Genomic DNA, 14,760 nt, shown 5'->3' on the forward strand with positions numbered 1-14,760 from the left:
AAAATAAAATAAAATAAAATAAAATAAAATAAAATAAAATAAAATAATGGAAATTTATGTCTCACAGTTCTAGAGGCTGCAGAGTTCAAGACTAAGGAACCTGCAGATGCTGGTAAGGGTTTTTTCTCTGCTTCCAAGACGGTGTCTTCTTGCTGGGTCCCCACGTGGCAGAAGGGGAACACTCTGTGTCTTCACTTGGTGAAAGAGGGGAAGCAAAGGACAAAAGGCACTTGGGTACCCTCTTCAACCTCTTTTAAAAGACTCCATCCCTTAATACTATGGCTTTGGGTTTTAGGTTCCAACCTATGAATTTGAGGTAGACACACACATTCAAACCACAGCATTCTGCCTCTGGCATCCCAAAACTCATGGCCTTCTCACAAGCAAAACACATTGATTCCATCCCCATGGCCCCCAAAGTCTTAACTTGTTCCAGTACCAACTCAAATGTCAAAAGTCCAGAGTGTCATCTAAATATCAGCCAAATCAGATATGAGTGAGATTTGAGGTATGATTCATCCTGAGACATATGCTCTACCTGTGAATTCAACAAGCTACTGCTTTCAAAATGTAATGGTGGCCAGGCATAGAATAGACATTCTTATTTCAAAAAGAAGAAATAGGAAAGAAGAAAGGGGGAACAGGTCCCAAATAAGTCTAAAACCCAACACAGCAAACATTATTAAGACTCGAGGTTTGAGAATAATCTTTAACCCCACGTCATGCTTTTTAGATATCCTAGGGCAGGAGTTTGGCCCCCAGGGCTCTGAGCAGCTCCATCTCTATAGCTTTGCTGGGTGCAGCCCCTACAGCACATCTCATGCATTATCGTCATATGCTTGCAGCTCTCCCAGGTTGAAATTGCACATTGGTGCCTCTTCAGTTCTTGGGGATCAGGAGTGGCCCCACTCCCACAGCTTCACGAAACATTGCCCCAGCTCCCAGGACTCCTCTGAGTCGTGTCCTAGTGGGAACTCTCTGTGGCAGCTCCATGCCTATGGCAGTTCTCTGCCTGGGCCCCTGAAGCTCTCAGAGACATTCTTTGAAATCTAGGTGAAGACAGCCATGCCTCCACAGCTGGTGCACTCTGAGTACCTGAAGAGTGAGTTAGCAACACGTGGACACCACCAAGGTTTACCAGCTGTGCCTTCTAGAGTGGTTGCCCAAGCTGCACCTGGGCACACTTAAGCCAAAGCTGGGCTGGCTAACGAATGCTGCGCCAGAAGGCAGGGAGCAGAGCCCAGGGGCAGCTACAGGCAGCAAGCCCCAAGGTCCCACAGGCTCCCTTGGTCTCTCCTTTGAAGCTGTTCTGCTCTCAAGGCCTGAGATGGGAGTGGTAATCTCAAAGATCTCTGCCACACTTTCGGAGCTATTCTTGCCTTTGTCTTGATGAATAGCATCTGGCTTCCTTCTGTGCATACTCATCTTCTTATCAAATGGCAGCTTGATGATGATTCAAAACATCATCAAATGTAGAAAATATACAACATGATTAATACAAAACTTCCTTGTGTTATTTGTAGTACTACATCATATTCATCAATGGACTGTACCGGTTAAAGGCAATTTAGGGCCTATTATTAAGATGACTAAATGTATAATTTCACCTCAATATTATCTAATTTATTGCCTCCTCTACCCACAAATGAGAAAAACAAACAAGCCAATTCTCTTGGCATTTTAGTTGATTAATTTGGCACAGCCTATCATTGTCTGCTTTGGTTTTAGCTTTTCGTGTGTAAAGTATAATTCTACAAAATTCAGCTGAATAGTTCTAGTACACCATAGCTGAAGTCACACAGCAAAAGGAATCCCCCAGAAGAGAACTGATAAAAGAGCCCCAGCAGCCATTTATTCAACTGAATTTTTGGTACTTGTCGTCAATTTCATGTATGTGTCAACTTAACTGGGCCACTGGGTGTCCAGATACTGAAATGTTATTCTGGGTGTTTTTCTGAGGATGTTGTTGGAAGAGATTGACATTTGAATCAGTAGACTGAGTAAAGCAGATTGTCCTCTCTAAGGTGGGTGGACCTCATCCAGTCAGTGGAAGGCTTGAATAGAACAAAAGGACTCACCTTCCCCAGCATAAAACAGAAATGTTTCTAATGTCCTTTGACCTAGGACATGGGCTTTTCTCTTGCCTTAGGACTTGAACTGAAGCATAGTATTTCTTGGATCTTCAGCTGGCTGACTCACCCTGCAGATTCTGGGCCTTGCCAGCCTCCATAATAGAATCTTATTAAAAACTGATTCCTTATTTTATATATAAAAATAAAGGAATTTTATATACATAAGGTTTTATATGTGTATATTTTATATATAATACATATTACATATAAACCAAATGTTATGTGTATTATACAAAATATATAATTACATAATATATGTCATATATATGATACATATTGATTCTGTTTCTAGGGAGAACCCTGGTTAATACAGTCAGACTAAGAATTTATCCCAAATGGAACCAATAATGAATAGATTTCCCTAGCTTTGTCATTTGTGGACTCAAATTTCTATTAAGATACCTCCCAAATCTGGGGTTTGATAGCAATTAGTTGTATAATTGCCAAGTAAAAGGTGGATTTAAAAAATCTGTTAAAAATTCCATTAAGGAAACACCACCAATATTAATAAGTAAAATTACAGATTCCTACATTTTAGAACAAAAGATGTTAATTCACATTTATAAATGCCCTCAAAGACACACAAGTCAGTGACATTCCTGGTAATAATCATAAGATTGTTTATATAGTATAAGCAAAAATACAGTACCTTTGTTTTTACTGGGTTACAAATATCTATTGAGCATAAGAGTTGATAAAATGAATAAATATGTCAATTTCATGCCAAACCCTCACGATTGAATATGTGGAAGGGAATATCATAATCATCACACCAATGAAAGACACATTGGAAGCTGCCCAAGAGATAATGGTCCTGGCTAGAAAGACAGTAAAAGACATGAAGAATCGGAGTGAGAAGCAAGCACCATTATATAGAAAACAAGAAACGTTTTAGGTGTTAGAATGAACATTACAGCTATGGAAGACAGACATGAGAGCTCATATAAACAAAACTGAAGTCACAAAAAAATGAAACAGGATATAGAAAAGACAATTAATCAGGTATTTTACCAACACCTTATTGACAAAGACTTTGTACATTTTTTTATTATGAGTTCCATCTAAATTATAAACTCCTCAATTGCCAACCCCAGCCTTGTATGGCCCACAATAGCTGCCCGAAGGTCCCACCAGGAAAGGTGCCACATGAAAGTGCTAGATTAATACGGTGTAGCCTGAAACTCAAGGGATGCTGCTTGGATTTTATTTATTAAAGTCAGATGTTGATATTAAGCACACGATAATTTTCAAAATTAATATGTTAATAGGAAAGCTGTGCTGACATGCAGCATGATGTAAATTTTATCATCTGAAATCTGCTGAGATGTTGGAGCATAATTTTATTTTATTGCAGACATTTGCAACTACCACAGCATACTTACTTCCCAGTTTAATAATGGAAAGCAGGCTAATGCTCCAACTGTCATGCAGCATTTTGCCTCTACATGTGATCTTGGTGAATTCTGAAAGACTTAGTCACTGGAATGGAAGCAAGTATCTTTTTGACACGAAAAATGCTACTTGTGCATATTCACTTGTGGATTTTTGCACATATTCCAATTCTGTCTGTATAATCACCCCATACTAAAACTACTAAATGAAGCCTCAGGTGACTTGGTTAAGACTCATACTACTTAAAGTTCGCATGGCCGAATTTAATAATAACAACAACATAGGACACACAGTTAAATTCGAATTTCAGATAATGAATATATTTTAGTATACGTATGACCTGTGTAGTATCTGTTATAGTAAAATCATTTTTTGTTCTTTATCTGAAATTCAAATGTACCTGAGTACTTTGTATTTTATCTAACAAGTCCTTCTGGAGTAGAAAAAAGCCTCTTTCTTGTGTGTGCTATGATATAACTTACTGCTTCTTGAATACAAAAATCAAAATAATGTCAAGGACAAACATGAAAAGGTTACTTGTGGTGGTCAAGTGCAGAAGGGAAGGACACAGGTGTGCAGCAGCAGCTGGCAGTGAGGGCTCTGCTACGGCCATTGGAGGACATCTGTCCAGATGGCCAGGGAATGATGTTTGAAAATACGAGATAATGAAAATGGAAGGCAGGAAAGGCAAACTGGAATAAAAACATACAGCCACAATGGAGGCATCTACATGGCAGGCAGAGTGTGACACTGAGGACAGGCATCTCAGGCTGTTTCTGACTCATTTGACTTCACCATGAATGGACAGCAGCACTTTAGGTTGTGGGGGAAAAACATAGACTCCGAGATGTTCAGAACTCCTAGATTCATGCCTTAGCTCTGCCATTGACTCACCAGTGTCATTTTGAGCTGGTCTTTGACCATCTTGCCTCTCAATGTCTTGGAATCTAATGAAAGAATAATATCTGCTACCAATGGCTAGGAGGAGAAAATGAGATAAAAACTGTAATCCATTGTATAAATATAATTTTGCATGCTTATTCTATCACTCATTAGTATGAGTAAAGTATTATGATGTTACTGAAACTAAATTCTAAAGATACAAGACAGAGTAAAGGTAAAGGGATTTATGCTACGACACTTTTTCATTAGTAAATGCAGTTATATAGTCAAGCCCTAACTAGTTTGTATGACTCATGTTAGAATTAATGGGAAAATTCTTTCTTTAATTCTCTTGGTTTATTATGTGGAGGATATTCTTATTTCATAGTCTTATTAAGTTCAGGCAGAATAACTACAACACCACATCACTGGCTCATTTACTACCCAATTTAAAAGTATTACTTCTATCAAATTTATATTCTTACATACAGGGAATTTAGCTTTCTTCTCTCATTACAAGAAAAAAGAGATATTTCAAAATAACATTTTTATTTTCTACTATCCAAAAATCTCAAAACATGTAGAAAAAAAAGAATAGATAGAAACTAGCTGCTTCCACTGGCATTCATCTTTTTTTGGATTTGAACATTACTCATGAAGCTCATTTGCATTCAATAAAGAGTGACACATTCTCTTCAAAGGAACTGCCGTAATGCAAAGAGCTACAATAAGCTCATTCCGTGTAGAAAACCTGAGTCCCATTTTTCCTTAATACTCATCTACTGAACAAGGTCAGGAAAATGTTGAACGCAATTTCACATTTATTTGTTCCAGATAAATGGAGAAATAAAATGTGACAGGAGCGAGAAAGGCAGAATAGAAAAATCAGATGGATTGAGACTGTCAAATCTTGGCTATATTTTCTACGTTCCGAGTATAAAGTAATTGTGATTTTTTTCCTTGACATTTCACCCTGTAATTAAACAGGTGTCTAATATTCAAATACAAACTTCCAGTTTCCGAGATGATTTCTCTTCATATCTTGTTAACAGTTTAGGCGAGGTGTATCATACGTTTCATTCTTGCATATGATTTCTCCCCCTGGGAGAACTCACTTGCGTTATTCATAGTTACAAATGTCAGCGGAGGTTGTTTCAGTTGGTTACAACAAAATAGAAAGAGCAGCACATTCGTGGGGCCCAGTGCCATGCATCAGGTTCGACTTCCTCTGCTGCACAATTATCTCCTATACAACTGAGTCTTGGTCCATTACCTACATAGCCATGGGCCACAGAGGACACACCATAATAAAGTGTGAACAGGTAATTCAACAGGCTCACTTAACAAATATTAATGAGTGTCTCCTATGAGGTAAGCACGTGCTGAGAACTACTAGAAATGTGCCCATGGATAAGACAGATGGAACTTGCATTCTAGGAAAAGGTGGAAGGAAGGAAAGAAGGAAGAGACAAAGTACCTACTTTGTGATCTAGAGAAGGCACTGATGAGGGGCATGAGCATATAAATAAAGAACCGAAGTGAATAACAGAAGATTTCTCCTAGATAGAATGGTTAGCAAACATGTCTCTGAACAAGGAACATTTACGCTGAAAACTGATGTCTGGAAATTAGTTAGCTATTGCCACTATTTGCATGGCAGTTTACATTCTATACTGTATTAGTTCTTTGGATATTATATCTAGCGTGTCAAATTAAGCCAGGTCTTCTTCGTTGAGACAACACAAATCTGGAATGTGAGTACAGACTAGACGCATAACAAAGTTTAATTTGATTCATAAAAGGCAGTGTGCCTAGAAAATGAACATGATAAACAAGATAAAAGATTGTATTCATGCCTTTGGAAGACATTTGAAAAGCTGATAAGAAGTAAACAAACAAATTGGAGGCTAACTACAAATATTTACTATGCAAATTTTGGTTAGTTTGCTTGAGTTGCCACAAAGATTAAATATCTTCGGTATCCAGAAGGACGCCATACCTTTGGTAAGGCCTATTGGTCACCTTTCCCTGTCCATTCGCTCTACCACCACCTATAACCCCGTATTTCTATAGAGGATTTCATAATGTAGAGGAGAAATACATATTTTCTGATGCGAAGCCCATGATCTAGGTGAGGCCAATTAGAGCACTAGACTTCCTCTTCACAAAAAAAGTAAGTTTAGGGTTAGCCTCATCATCTAAACAGATGCAATGAGTGAACTCTGAGGACTTTTCTGTGTGTTTGGGAGCCCAGATGCTCACCGTCTTTACGACTGGTGTGATACGTAGCAGTGAAACAGAAACCACTGCAACTATTTTATTATATATGTGGAAAGAACACAAGAACAAGGGAAGAGCCCAGTGAATTGGAGATATGAGCTGGAGCCTTAATCAAACTACCCTGAAACTTGCACTACTTCTACATGTTTCAGTTATTAGTCTCTGAGTGGAGCCAATGATTTCTACTATTATTTAACACAATTGAGTTATGTTTGCTATTTAAAATGTCTTATCTCGGCTGGGCGCGGTGGCTCACGCCTGTAATACCAGCACTTTGAGAGGCTGAGGCGGGCGGATCACAAGGTCAGGAGATCGATACCATCCTGGCTAACACAGTGAAACCCCATCTCTACTAAAAATACAAAAAAATTAGCCGGGCGAGGTGGCGGCGCCTGTAGTCCCAGCTACTCGGGAGGCTGAGGCAGGAGAACGGTGTGAACCCGGGAGGTGGAGCTTGCAGTGAGCCAAGATTGTGTTATTGCACTTCAGCCTGGGAGACAGAGCGAGACTCCATCTCAAAAAATAAATAAATAAATTATAACAATAAATAAAAATAAAAATAAATAAAATGTCTCATCTCTATTCACGACCCGGCCTCTTGATAGGAGTCTTCTCCATATTTAAACTATCTGTCCCTTCTGATAACTCTGGTTCCCCTGTGCAGACAACTGGATTTTTTCTCCAGCTTTACACTTTATTTCCATCTCCGTGGCCTCTGAAGGTTATTAGACCCTCCTACCATAAGGAATTGATCAGCGAGGCAGCATCATACCCTAAATGAATGAACAAACCAGGCCGATGCTCATGGACTCACTTGGGCCTCAGACTGCACATCCTCCAATCCTACAAGTTTTGAGGCAAGTATTATAGTGAAAATGACTAAAACAATCTCTCCAAGAATATAACAGGATTGAAATCTGAATAAGATGATCTTGGCCTACTGCCAGACATTCTGAGTTTGATATGATTTTTCTAGAAATGGGTTGTATTTTAGAAAATAAATTACCTCAAATCTAAAGCTTTCAGGGCTTGAAATTAAATGACTACCAATGTCCTGTATGAATACTAACTTTAAACTAGCTTGAATCACATGTCTTTGTGGAGATGAGACTTTCTTCTAGCACCTGGTAGGATGATCACTTCTGGACAAGTTCAATAATATATGGAATTATTCATGAAACCAACATTTATTAGTGTTCCACTTTGTATCAAACACTATTCTGGATCCTATGAAGTCCATATCAAGAATAATAAAAACTTGCCTCTACTCTCAAGGAATCTACGTTATGGGAAGGACAAACAAGGTAAAATGTAGTAATAGTGCAGTGTGGTAAAAGTACTGCTTCATAGAGGCATCTGTTACATAAATGCATCAAATATGGCACATCTATATCGGTCACTAAATTGTTTATTTCTTCACAGCAGCCTGAGATCCATTTATTTGCTCAAAAGCCCACTAGTACCAAACTCAAATTTTCACACATCCAATTATTTTAAATCTCACCCAATTAAGCAGATTTTTAGCCATTTAGAATCTGCCAGCTTCTTATATCCCGCAAAACTACACCCAATATCTGCTAGCCCTATCCATGGATATGATAAAACCATGGGGCTAGAGCAATTTCCAAGCCACTGCTGCCCTTCCGGAGCTTTCTGACTCAGAAGTGCCCTGCCAGGCTACTGAGCAACATTACCTAGATGCATAAACCTCCTCTTGATCTCTTCGACCCCAGGAGTCCCCTTCCCCTACTCCTTTTCTAGATGGTGGCTCCCACACCTTACCCTCTGGAGGTATCATGCTGGGAGGTACTTTCCCTGCCTTCATACCTACTGAAGTAAAGTTGGTGCTTGCTGCTGCCACCTCCTGGCCACATATTTTTTCTTAATCAGTCCTGAAATCCTCTAAGTGACTTCCTCCAGCACTTAATCAGATTAAGATGAGAGAACATAGGAAAGTTGAGGGAATGAGTGAAGTTATGATGGGTTTCCTGGAACCGAAGACTGAAAGCTAAGTAGGTGTTCTCCTGTCAAAGAAGGGGATAAGGACAATCACCGCAACGGGAACAGAATGTGCAAAGTTCTGAAAATATGGTGCATTCTCCGTATGACCCTAGAGGAATTCAACGAGGCTGCAGCATCCCAGGCAGGATGATGAGAAATGAGACCAGACAGGTTCACAGTAAGTAGGGCATGTACCTCATACCCAGGGGTTTATTTCATTCTGGCAGCAATGGAGGCATGTGAAGCAAAGGAGTGAGTGATCACAATTGCATTTTAGAAAGATCAACCTGGCAGCAGTGCGGGAATGGTTTTGAGGAAAATAGTACTAGTAAAAGGTTGTAGGAAAAAATAAGCCGTTATAATAATATCAGTAAGAAATTATGATGCCTTGGGCCAAGGTGTGATAGAATCTATGAAAACTACACACACACACACACACACACACACAGAGTTTGTATATTTAGTTTATATTATATATCATTTATATGTATATTATAGAATCTATTATAATATATAGAGTTTATTATATATTACTATATAAACTATATATAACTAATATTATTAATAAGCTATATATTATATATAATAAACTATATCATATATCTTATACATTATAACATATATATATATTTAAGAAAATAACTAAAACGATTTTTTTCTAAAGAGGATAAAAGGATAACCTCCCAGAATCTGGCTTGCGCAAATGAACGCATTGTAGTGCATACACTGAAACTGAAATAGAGAATTCAGAAGGAGGCAGAGATTTTTTTGTTGTTGGGGCAACGTTAATTTCAACTTTGGACGTGTTGGCTTTGAGGTCTTTGGAGCCATTCAAATTGAACTTACCATAAGAGAGCTGACCAGAGCTGGGGATGTAGTATTCAGAAAAGAGGTCTGGGTATGAGATAGAAATTTGTGTATGAACAGTAGTTGAAGGCAGATGTAATAGGAAGGTCCAAAAATAGTGATAAAATATATGAATCAAGGATGAATTCCTGGGGAACAACGACATGGGATTAGTGACTCCAGGCAGAAGAACATGCAAGAGACGCAGGCAGAACGCTGCGTGGAAGTGAAGAGAGAAGAAGGACACAGGGAGAGGGGAGGAACGGACAGTTTCCACGAACTGTTTACAAAGTCAAACAATTTAACAATGATACATTTAAATAACGGACTTCTGTTCTTTACTTGGAAGTGTCAAAATATTGGGATCTCATTATTGTCTTGGCGCTGTGCTCTCCACAATGTGGAATGTGGTCCACACGTGCCACGATTACCTAGGGTTGTGGTCTGAAATGCAGCTTCTGTATCTAGAAACTGTAAGTCAGTGGTCTAAGTTGGGGATCCAGAAATGCGGGTTTCTTGACTCCCCAGGCTTAGCTATGAATGTTAATCCTACTTCCTCACAAGGAGATTGAATTAAGAACCCTCTTAAAATGAGGAAAGCAATGGAAAACCAGGATTTAAGATACCAAAGCTCTTTAACCCTACTTTCTGCAAGGTACTCAGACCAAGATCATAAAAAATAGCTAACGATAAAAGAAAGACCAACCTAGCCATCAGTTTCTGAGTCCTATTGTAAAGGCAGTATGTTTGGAAAACAAAATATATTCGTTTTTGAGCCATTTTCTCTATTTTTAATGATAAAAAAAGACTCATAAAATGATAATCTTTGTTGACAATAAATAACAAAAAGAAATGAGAGCTTCAGCTATTCCAGTCAAGCCAGTAAAACTTAAAAAGCACACTAATTTTTAAATGGACAGAAATCCTTAAAATTTATCTTAAACCGTTCTTTCTTTTTTTTTTTTTGAGACAGAGTCTCTCTCTGTCGCCCAGGCTGGAGTGCAGTGGCACGATCTCGGCTCACCGCAACGTCCGCCTCCTGGCTTCATGCCATTCTCCTGCCTCAGCCTCCCGAGTAGCTGGGACTACAGACTCCCACCACTATGCACGGCTAATTTTTTTGTATTTTTAATAGAGACGGGGTTTCACCATGTTAGCTAGGAAGGTCTCGATCTCCCGACCTCATGATCCGCCCACCTCAGCCTCCCAAAATTAAACTGTTCTTTCTTAACATGACGGTTAAAGAAGAAATAAGCCATTGAATGACCAGCTGCTATGATGGAAATAACACAAGAAGCTTCATTAGTTTAAGGACCACGCCAGCCTGGGTTGTCACAGCATGCCACTGCTTACGACAATGCCTGATAGATAAGGTACCCAATAAATATAATTGTGATAAATGGATTTGATTAATGGTGTTCAAATACACATCTACTGTATACCAACCCTTTGGCATTGAGAAATACATTTTACCTCTCTCAGCTGATTTCCCTGGAAGCTTGTTCTAACACTACATAGCACAGTGCATGAAAAATGACTTACACAGCATAAGCGGTCCATACATGCAGAGGTGGATTGACCTTGAAGCTAAGGAGGCTTAAGTCAGGGCTCTTGCTTGTACCTACCCCTTCCAGGACCCTGCATGAGGCCCTACCAATGAGCTAACATGGTCCTGTGTCTGTATAATGTTCGCAAAAATAATAGTTTTATATTACTTGTATTTAGAAATGTCTCTTAAATGAGCTTTAGGGCCCACAAAACTTGTTGTTACCATGAATATATAATAGATATTATTACCAGCATGTGAGAAATAAATTATATATAACCTAGAGAAAGTTCTTTATACATAATTGGTTTGCAATAAATGTATTACTTTTGTGTATTTTAAGTTGTTTATAATGTAACATGTTATGGCAAGGTTATATGGTGGTTTATAAATACATCTAAAATAAGTTACAATAAAAATAAGTGGGAAAAGACATCAGAACACAAGTTTTCAAACAGAGGAATATAAATTCATACACTTGTTAGCAGTCAAGGCAAAAAAGGAACTAAAATCCAGTACTTATTCAACAGTGTCTGTAACACCATGGCAGAATAATTGCTAAGTAGAAACTCAACTATTTCCAGTGTGAAATGAAGTATTCATTCTCGGTATTTTTCTTTAAACGAAGATTACAAATCAATGAACAATGTCTTCAGGGTATGATTAGAGTATAATCAGCAACTCATATAGAAATATTAAAACCCCTATAAAAAAAAGTGTGATCATCATTACAGCCCTATCTTTTATGTGTTATAAATTATTAGTAAGCTGGGCACGGTGGCTCACACCTGTAATCCCAGCACTTTGGGAGGCCAAGGAGGGCAGATCACCTGAGGTCAGGAGCTCAAGACCAGCCTGGCCAATATGGTGAAACCCCGTCTCTACTGAAAAATACTGAGTAGTCCCGGCTACTCAGGAGCCTGAGGCAGGAGAATCGCTTAAACTGGGGAGGCAGAGGTTGCAGTGAGCCAAGACTGCACTACTGCACTGCAGCCTGGGCGACAGAGCGAGGCTCCATCTCCCCCCCCAAAAAAATAAAAATATAAATAAAAAATTTGTAAAAGGATGTGAAAAAAGAAAAACATTTATATGTAAATTGAGTGTTGAATAAAAGTTTGATTAGCTGAGCACAGTGGCACACACCTGTAGTCCCAGCTACTCAGGAGACTGCAGTAGGAAGATTGTTTGAGCCCAGGAAGCAGAGGTTGCAGTCAGCTGAGATCGTGCCACGGCACTCCAGCCTGGGCAATAGAGCCAGATCCTCTTAAAAAAAAAAATTGATGGAGGAGACAGGACAGGCCAGTTGATGATGGATAATGTGCATTGTGAAATGGAGCTACATTTGGATGGTAATAATTATAGCCAAAAGAGGAAGAATTTATTGTGTAATAATGTGAGTGGGAAGGTGGTTAGAAACAGATACAAACATTTGGGTTGGAAAAATTGATTCAGGAAGTATCTATATAAAATTATAAGAACAAACCCACCATCGTTATTTTCAAGTCTGAAATATAAAGTAGCCAAGAGGCCCTGATACTGAAGCTCAGCAACTTAAGGAACAAAGGGCATTCCACAAGGAAGTAACGGAATACCTTTGATCCTTTAAGGGACATATTTTTGTCCTAAGAAAGCTCGATTAAAAATGTGATATTTTCTGGCCGGGCGCCGTGGCTCACGCCTATAATCTCAGCACTTTGGGAGGCCGAGGGAGGGAGATCACGAGGTCAGGAGATCGAGACCATCCTGGCTAACACGGTGAAACCCCGTCTCTCCTAAAAATACAAAAAATTAACTGGATGCGGTGGCGGGCACCTGTAGTCCCAGGTACTCGGGAGGCTGAGGCAGGAGAATGGCGTGAACCCGGGAGACGGAGCTTGCAGTGAGCCAAGATCGTGCCACTGCACTCCAGCCTGGGCGACAGAGTGAGACTCCATCTCAAAAAACAAAAGGTAATATTTTCTCTGCATAATATCTGAAATTGGAATCCCCTCAATCAAGGATAGGCAAATTTTTTCTATAAAAAGGCAAGAGAGTAATATCTGGGGTTTTGCAGGCCACAGAGTCTCTGCTGCAACCACTGCATAGTGGTGGAAAACAGCCATAAACAATAAGTAAATGAATGGTCGTGCCTATGTGCCAACAGAAGTTTATTTGTAAACACTAAAATTTAAATTTGCTATAATCTTCTTGTGTCACAAAATGTTATGCTCCAAATTTTTTCAACCACTTAAAAATGCAAAAATCATTTTTAAATAGTGAACTGTTCAAAAAGAAGGTTGGATTCTGCCATTAAGACAGTTTGCTAACCTCTGCACTAGATATGACTTAATGAGATTCCTTTTTCCACCCAACACTGTAATAATCTTAGTGAGTTATAATTTATAATGAACATCAAAATATATGGCTAGAAATAAAGTTCTAATTTAGTTCAAAATGTTATTTTTTTATTTTAAACAAAACACATGGCCTACCAAAAGAATAATGTATCATATCTTGAGAAAATATTTTTAATAACATGAGGTAAACTTGTTACATTCCCTGTTGGAATTTTTGGAAATAAGCACCAAGATATCTTATATGTAAATAGTCTTAGCCTTCTTTGAAATAATTTTGAAATAAAAAAGTCTCCTTCTTTTCCATCTGCATATCTATTTAAATGCCTGATTCATTCTGATAGTATGATTGAAGGTAATTTAACCTTTTATAAATTCTTAACTTTAGAGATAATTTGATATCAGTAATACATAAATATTTGACAAAATTTGAAAGTAAAGCTCATATTACCTGAAGCTTTGTCACCTTTTAAATATAAAATAAATATTCAATATTTATTTTTTACCTCTTTAATTTACATGCAAATAGTTTGTGGTTTGTGTGACAGTTCAAGAGAAATCTGAGTTCAAATAATCATTTTTGCAATGAACTATTTTAAATGATTTCCACCTAAAACTTTTAAACTTTAAAATGAAATTTATATATGCATATTTCAATTTTAAATCCTTTTTTTTCCCACATCAAGTATACTTTTGTATGTATATGGACTGATGTGTCATTTCTTTAGTAGTTAGGCCCAGGCCAGCACAAGCAAATCGAAAGCACATAAATTATCTAATTTACCTCAGTGATAGGAGAACATAAATTGTCAGGTAGTGGAGATCCTAAATTTCCAGTCTCCAGTACTCAATACTTCACAGTCTTTCATATACCCAACGGGCAAGCTGACCTCTTAGAATGTCATACCTCCCTTCTGTTTCAAGCAAACAGAGCTCCCTCCTCCCATCAGAGGCTAATTGTTACACATACGATATGGATCTAACGCTCTCTTGTGCTTTTTCTTCAGAGTCATTCTATAGTTTATCCTTCACTTTTCTGCGTATTTGAACTCTTACTCTCATGGAATTCTTTCCGATCAGAGGTTGCTGGTTTTGTTGTTATTCTTGTTGTTTTAGACCTCAATTAGGACCAAATTAGATTAATTATGATCCTGTTTCATTAAACTAACTCTCATCATCCGTCCATCGTGGGCCTATTTTAATTAGCTACTTAGTATGTTATTTTAAATAATGTAGTAAGGATACCTAATACCTCCAAGCAAAACAAATGGCAGGATCTTGAACTACATCTAAATTTTTTATCTCCCTATCTGATGTATCAGTCTGAATTTTCTATTTATCATTTTTT

The sequence above is a fragment of the Piliocolobus tephrosceles genome, chromosome 1 (genome assembly GCF_002776525.5).
Source record: "Piliocolobus tephrosceles isolate RC106 chromosome 1, ASM277652v3, whole genome shotgun sequence".
Taxonomy (NCBI): Eukaryota; Metazoa; Chordata; class Mammalia; order Primates; family Cercopithecidae; genus Piliocolobus; species Piliocolobus tephrosceles.